Source organism: Apium graveolens, chromosome 2 (assembly GCF_009905375.1).
Source record: "Apium graveolens cultivar Ventura chromosome 2, ASM990537v1, whole genome shotgun sequence".
Lineage (NCBI taxonomy): Eukaryota > Viridiplantae > Streptophyta > Magnoliopsida > Apiales > Apiaceae > Apium > Apium graveolens.
In genome coordinates, this window is record NC_133648.1 from 65,712,046 (window position 1) to 65,718,632 (window position 6,587).

A 6,587-nucleotide genomic window follows, 5' to 3' on the forward strand; every position below is an offset into this window, starting at 1 on the left:
CAATGACTATGAATGAAGTGGTAATGAAGTTAGAATCCCATGTCTATCTCATATAAGTAATTCAACCATAATTCTATTAGTTAATTTTATTTAGTATAATCTCTTAGTTAATCTTAGTTATAAACAACTCAACTTGTTATCATCTTAGCATTGAATAATAACCATACCATTGTAGCATAAGTGCATAAATTGAACTTAACCTAAACCAGTCTCTGTGGGAACGAACTAGAAATGATTCTATATTACTTACGAATGCGCATACTTGCGTATGAAATTAGCGCATGTTTTCATCCTAACAAGTTTTTGGCACCGCTGCCGGGGACTCGGTGTTAATTTTTGGTTTATGTTCTTGACATCAGTGGTCGTTAAAGTTCACTGACTTGGATATTTTACTTACTTATTTGCTTGTTGCTTTTTCAGGTACTCTAGAGAGCGTGTATGTTAACGCATTCTCGATCTCGCAAGAGAACACTGGATAAAGCGGAGGAAGTAGTTGAAGAAGTTTTTGTTGAGGAGAAAGTTGAAGAAGAAGCTTTTGTTGCAATGGGAGAACCAGAAGCGAATCCAAAGGCTTTCATGAATTACTCTCAACCTAAGATCAATGATATTCAGTCTAGCATTGTCAGACTAGCCATCGCGGCTAACACTTTGAAATCAAGGCTAGCACGATTCAGATGGTACATAACTCAGTCCAGTTTGGGGGTTCTCCAACGAAAGATCCTAACATGCATATTAGAGATTTCATCAACATCTGCGACACTTTCAAATTCAACAACGTGTCTGAAGATGCTATAAAGCTGAGACTTTTCCCATTCTCTCTGAGGGATAAAGCTAAGTGTTGGTTGCATTCTCTACCACCAGGCTCTATCACCAAATGGGAAGATCTTACTCAAAAGTTTTTTACTAAATTCTTCCCTATGGCGAAGACAGCTGCAATCAGAAATGCTCTTACTCAATTTGCGCAACAATCGGGAGAGTCTTTATGTGAAGCTTGGGATTGTTATAAGGAGATGCTTAGAAAGTGTCCTCATCATAGGATGCCTGACTAGATGATTATTAACTGCTTTTATAATGGCTTGGGAGCATATTATAGACCTATGCTTGATGCAGCAACAGGTGGAGCCTTATGGGCTAAGAGCTACAATGAAGCTTATGAGTTGATTGAACTGATGGCTGCTAATGAATACCAGAACCCATCTCAGCGACTACCTCAAGGCAAGGTAGCAGGAATTCTGTAGGTAGATACAGCTAGTGCTATAGCTTTTCAGCTTAAGGCTTTGACAGTGAAGGTGGATTCTTTGGCTAATTATGGAGTTAATCAAATCACTAGTGTATGTGAGCTTTGTGCTGGTGCGCATGAGACGGAGCAGTGTGCTATTTCTAGTGAATCATCTCAGTTCGTGAGCAACTTTCAGAGGTCGCAGCAACCAGTACCAGCCACCTATCATCCCAACAACCGCAATCATCCTAACTTCAGCTGGAGCAACACTCGAAATGTGGTGCAACAGCCTTATCAGCAGTATGCAGCAAAGTAATACAACCCTCCTGGTTTTCAACAACCGCAATATGCACCAAGACAATAACTCCAACTGCAACAATCTATTAAAAAATCTGAATTGGAGGAGTTGAGCCTCATGTGCAAGAGCCAAACGGTTTCTATTAAGACCTTGGAGAATCAAATTGGGCAGATTGCCAATGCCTTGCTGAATCGATAACCTGGTACACTCCCTAGTGACATGAAAGTTCCAGTCAAGAAGGAAGCAAAAGAGCAGGTTAAAGCAATTACATTGAGATCTGGGAAGGTTGCAAGCCAAGAAAAATCTCAAGTTCCAGAAGATGAAGTTGTGGTTGAAGAAGATGTGCAGAAGGAAGCAGAAGTGGAAACAAGGAAGAAAACTGTGGAACACACTCCTCCTGAGGGTAATACAGGAGAGAAACGGGTCTATCATCCACCTCCTTTTCCTAAGAGTCTGCAGAAGCAAAAGTTGGATAAGCAGTTTGCTAAGTTTCTGGAGGTGTTTAAGAAACTTCATATCAACATACCTTTCGCTGAAGCTCTTGAACAGATGCCTAGCTATGCAAAGTTTATGAAAGGTATTCTCTCAAGGAAAATGAAGCTCAATGACTTAAAGACCGTTGTTCTCACGGAGGAATGCAGTGATGTGCCGCAACAGAAGTTGACTCTAAAGCTTAAAGATCCTAGGAGCTTCACTATTCCTTGTACTATCGGAAACTTGTCATTCAACAAGTGTTTATGTGATTTGGGAGCTAGCATCAATCTGATGCCTTTGTCTACTTTCAAGAAGTTGGATTTACCTGATCCAAAGCGTACATATATGTCCTTGCAGTTGGACGATCGTTCTAGTACATATCCACGAGGCATTGTGGAGGATGTCTTGGTCAAGGTGGACAAACTCATATTTCTTGCTGACTTTGTAATTCTTGATTTCGAGGAGGATAAGAAGATTCTTATAATATTGGGAAGACCATTCTTGGATACTAGCCGAACCTTGATTGATGTGCAGAAGGGTGAGCTCACTATGCGAGTACTGGATCAGGATGTGACGTTCAATATTTTCAATGCCATGAAATTCCCTACTGATAATGAGGAGTGCTTAAAAGTGGAATTGCTCGATTCTGTGGTTATTTCAGAACTTGATTAAATGTTAAAGTCTGATTCTATAGAGAAAGCCTTGTTGGGAAATTCCAATAGTGAAGATGATGAATGTGATGAGCAGTTGCAGTACTTGAATGCTTCTCCTTGGAAGCGAAGGCTGGATATGCCTTTTGAATCTCTTGGAATGTCAGATTTCAAAAGTTTTGAGGTGCATCTCAAGCCTTCTATTGAGGAAGCTCTTACACTCGAGCTTAAACCATTTTCTGAACATTAAGGTATGCTTTTTTAGGTGATGCATCTACTTTGCCTGTTATTATTGCATCTGACCTTTCAGGTAGTGATGAGGAAAAGCTCCTAAGAATTCTGAGAGAGTTCAAATCGGTAATTGGATGGACTATAGCATATATCAAGGGAATTAGCCCTTCTTATTGCATGCACAAAATTTTGCTCGAGGAAGGAAGCAAGCCGACTGTTGAGCAACAAAGAAGGCTAAATATGATCATGAAAAAGGTTGTGAAGAAGGAAATTCTCAAGTGGCTAGATGCAGGGATCATCTATCCTATTTCTGACAGTTCTTGGGTGAGTCAAGTTCAGTGTGTGCCGAAGAAAGGAGGTATGACTGTGGTCGCTAATGAGAATAATGAGTTTATTCCTACTCGAACAGTCATGGGGTGGAGAGTTTGCATGGATTACAGGAAGCTGAACAAGGCCACGAGGAAGGATCACTTCCCTCTTCCTTTCATTGATCAGATGCTTGATAGGTTGGCTGGGCATGAATAATACTATCTTTTGGACGGCTATTCGGGTTATAATCAGATTTGCATCACTCCAGAAGATCAAGAAAAGACTACCTCCACCTGTCCGTTTGGTACTTTTGCCTTCAGAAGAGTTTATTTTGGGTTGTGTGGTGCACCTGCCACATTTCAGATATGCATGATGGCTATCTTCTCTGACATGATTGGTCAGAATGTGGAGGTGTTCATGGATGATTTTTCTGTGTTCGAGGATTCTTTCGACAAGTGCTTGCAAAATCTTGGTTCAGTTCTTAAAAGGTGTGTTGAGACCAATCCGGTTCTCAACTGGGAGAAATGTCACTTTATGGTGCAACATGGCATCATTCTTGGTCACAAGATCTCTATTAAAGGTCTTAAGGTGGATAAATCCAAGGTGGGGGTCATTCAAAACCATCCTCCACCAATTTCTATTAAGGGGATTCACAGTTTTCTTGGTCATGCGGGTTTCTATAGGCGGTTCATCAAGGACTTCTCTAAAATCTCTAAACCATTGTGTAATCTGTTAGAGAAAGATGTTCCTTTCAAGTTTGATGATGAGTGTAAAGCTGCTTTTGAGAGCTTAAAGAAGAGTTTGATCACGGCACCTGTCATAACTGCACCTGATTGGAATGAGCCTTTTGAAATGATGTGTGATGCAAGTGACTATGCAATTGGCGCATTTCTTGGGCAAAGAAAGAACAATATATTTCATGTGGTCTACTACACTAGTAAGACCCTCAATGGTGCTCAACTGAACAATACTACTACTGAGAAGGAACTCTTAGTCATTGTCTACGGTTTTGAGAAGTTTCGATCTTATTTGCTTGGGACGAAAGTGACAGTTTTCACTGATCATGCTGCTATTCGCTATCTCGTCTCGAAGAAGGACTCGGAGCCTAGATTGATTCGATGGGTTCTTTTACTTCAGGAGTTTGATTTGGAGATCAAGGATAGAAAAGGTACTGAGAATCAAGTTGTTGATCATCTCTCTCGTTTAGGAGATCCAAGTGTGACTTCACGGGATAAGATATTGATAAATGAGTCTTTTCCCGATGAGCAATTGTTTGGGGTGCAAGAAGAGGAACCATGGTTCGCAGACATTATGAAATACCTTGTGAGAAACATTATACCTCCAGACTTGTCTTCCGCTCAAAGGAAGAAGTTTCTTCATGAGGTGAAGTGGTACATATGGGATGAGCTGTTTCTGTTTCGGCAAGGAGCTGGCCAAATCATTAGGAGATGTATCCCGTACAGCGAGACGGAGGGTATCTTGTGAGACTGTCATTCGATTGTTTATGGAGGCCACTATGGTAGAGAAAAGACAACAGCTTATATCCTTCAAGTAGGATTCTTCTGGCCTATATTTTTTAAGGATGCACATCGGTTCGTTTTGAAGTGTGATCACTGCCAGCGTGTTGGTAATATGTCTAAGAGGGATGAGATGCCTCTTAATGTGCTACTTGCAGGGTTGAGGTCTTCGATGTTTGGGGAATTGACTTTATAGGGCCATTTATCTCATGTAATAATCAGTATATCTTGTTGGTGGTTGATTATATCTCGAAATGGGTGGAAGTTAAAGCTTTGCTGACAAATGATGCGAAGGTAGTGCTAAGTTTTCTTCACAAGTAGATTTTCACAAGATTTGGAACACCAAGAGTCATAATTAGTGACGAGAGATCGTAATTCTGCAATCACAAGTTCATTGTTATGATGCGGTGATATAATGTGAATCATCGCATTACTACAGCCTACCATCCTCAGACCAATGGTCAAGTTGAGGTATCTAACAGAGAGATCAAGCGTATTTTAGAAAAAGTTGTATGTCTATCAAGGAAGGATTGGTCTTTGAAATTGGATGAAGCTGTTTGGGCTTATCTAACAGCATACAAAACTCCGCTAGGCATGTCTCCACTAGGCATGTCTCTGTTTCAATTGGTTTATGGTAAATGATGTCATTTGCCTGTGGAACTAGAGCACAAATCGTATTGGGCTTTGAAGAAATTGAACCTTGATATGGATGCAGCTGGTAAGAAAAGGATGTTTCAATTGAATGAACTCGATGAGTTTTGACTTCAAGCGTATGAGAACAATAAACTATATAAGGAGAAAGTCAAGAGGTGGCACGATAGGGGTCTAGTTCTCAAATCATTTGTGTCGGGGCAACAAGTTCTTTCTTCAACTCTCGTCTGCGTCTTTTTCCTGGAAAATTGAATTCGAGGTAGTCAGGGTCGTTTGTTATCAAAACTGTGTTTCCACATAGAGCGATAGAAATTTTTGAGAATGATTTGGGCCAAGGATTCAAGGTGAATGGACAGCGGTTGAAGCATTACTATAGAAATATGGCAAACCGTGAGGTGGTTAGTGTCGTTTTATTGTCCATTAGATCTCAAGATTCTACGTCAAGCTAGCGACGTAAACCAAGCGCTTCTTGGGAGGCAACTCAAGCTTGTTATACATTAGTAGGAGTTAAAAGGAATTAAAAGCAAGAAGAAAACATAAAAAATCAGAAAAGCAGGAAAAAAAACAGGGTACTTTTGACAGAAGCACGGCGCGCCCACGCTGGTATGCGGGGCGGCCGCGCTGAAAGTCCAGAAGCACGGCGCGCCCGCGCTGGTATGTGGGGCGGCCGTGCTGGTTGAACAGAAGTACGGCGTGCCCACGCTGTCTCGCGAGGCGGCCGTGCTGACCCCCTGGAACCGAAAAAAACAGAAAATCGAAAATTCAAACACAAATACAAACCCCCAGCCAAAATTCCCTCCTCCACTTCCCATAATTCCTTCTCCAAATCAATTCCAATCACCCCATTACCCCACTAATTCCATAATCTTTTCCCATTTCTTCTCTAAACCTAATTCCTAAATCCCTATATATACACACACTTATACACAATCACCTCCACCACACTTTTCAATTCTCAAACTCTAAATCTCTCTTAAACACTTTTCTTTTCTCAACTTATTCAAATGCAATGGTACCCAAGAGACAAAGAACTCAAGTTAGCAGCAACACCACCGATTCTTCAAGCGTTGGAAGTGTGAGGCCTAGGTTTAATACTCCGAAGGCTGAAATAGAGTATACGAGTTTGCTATCGAATCCCATAGCGAAGGAGAGAGGTTTTCTACCATCAGGGAGGGATGGTAAGCTTTTGGAGATGATTCTGGAGATGGGTTGGATATCTTTTTGTGAGACACCCACTG

The 6,587-nt window shown here is 41.1% G+C and overlaps 1 non-coding gene across 1 annotated transcript; it reads right to left on the reverse strand.

The window, feature by feature from the left end:
- Positions 1-934: 934 nt before the first annotated feature.
- LOC141709216 (small nucleolar RNA R71) lies at positions 935-1,039 on the reverse strand. Its single transcript, XR_012569804.1, has one exon. It is a non-coding gene; the product is annotated as a small nucleolar RNA R71 (small nucleolar RNA).
- Positions 1,040-6,587: the final 5,548 nt, after the last annotated feature.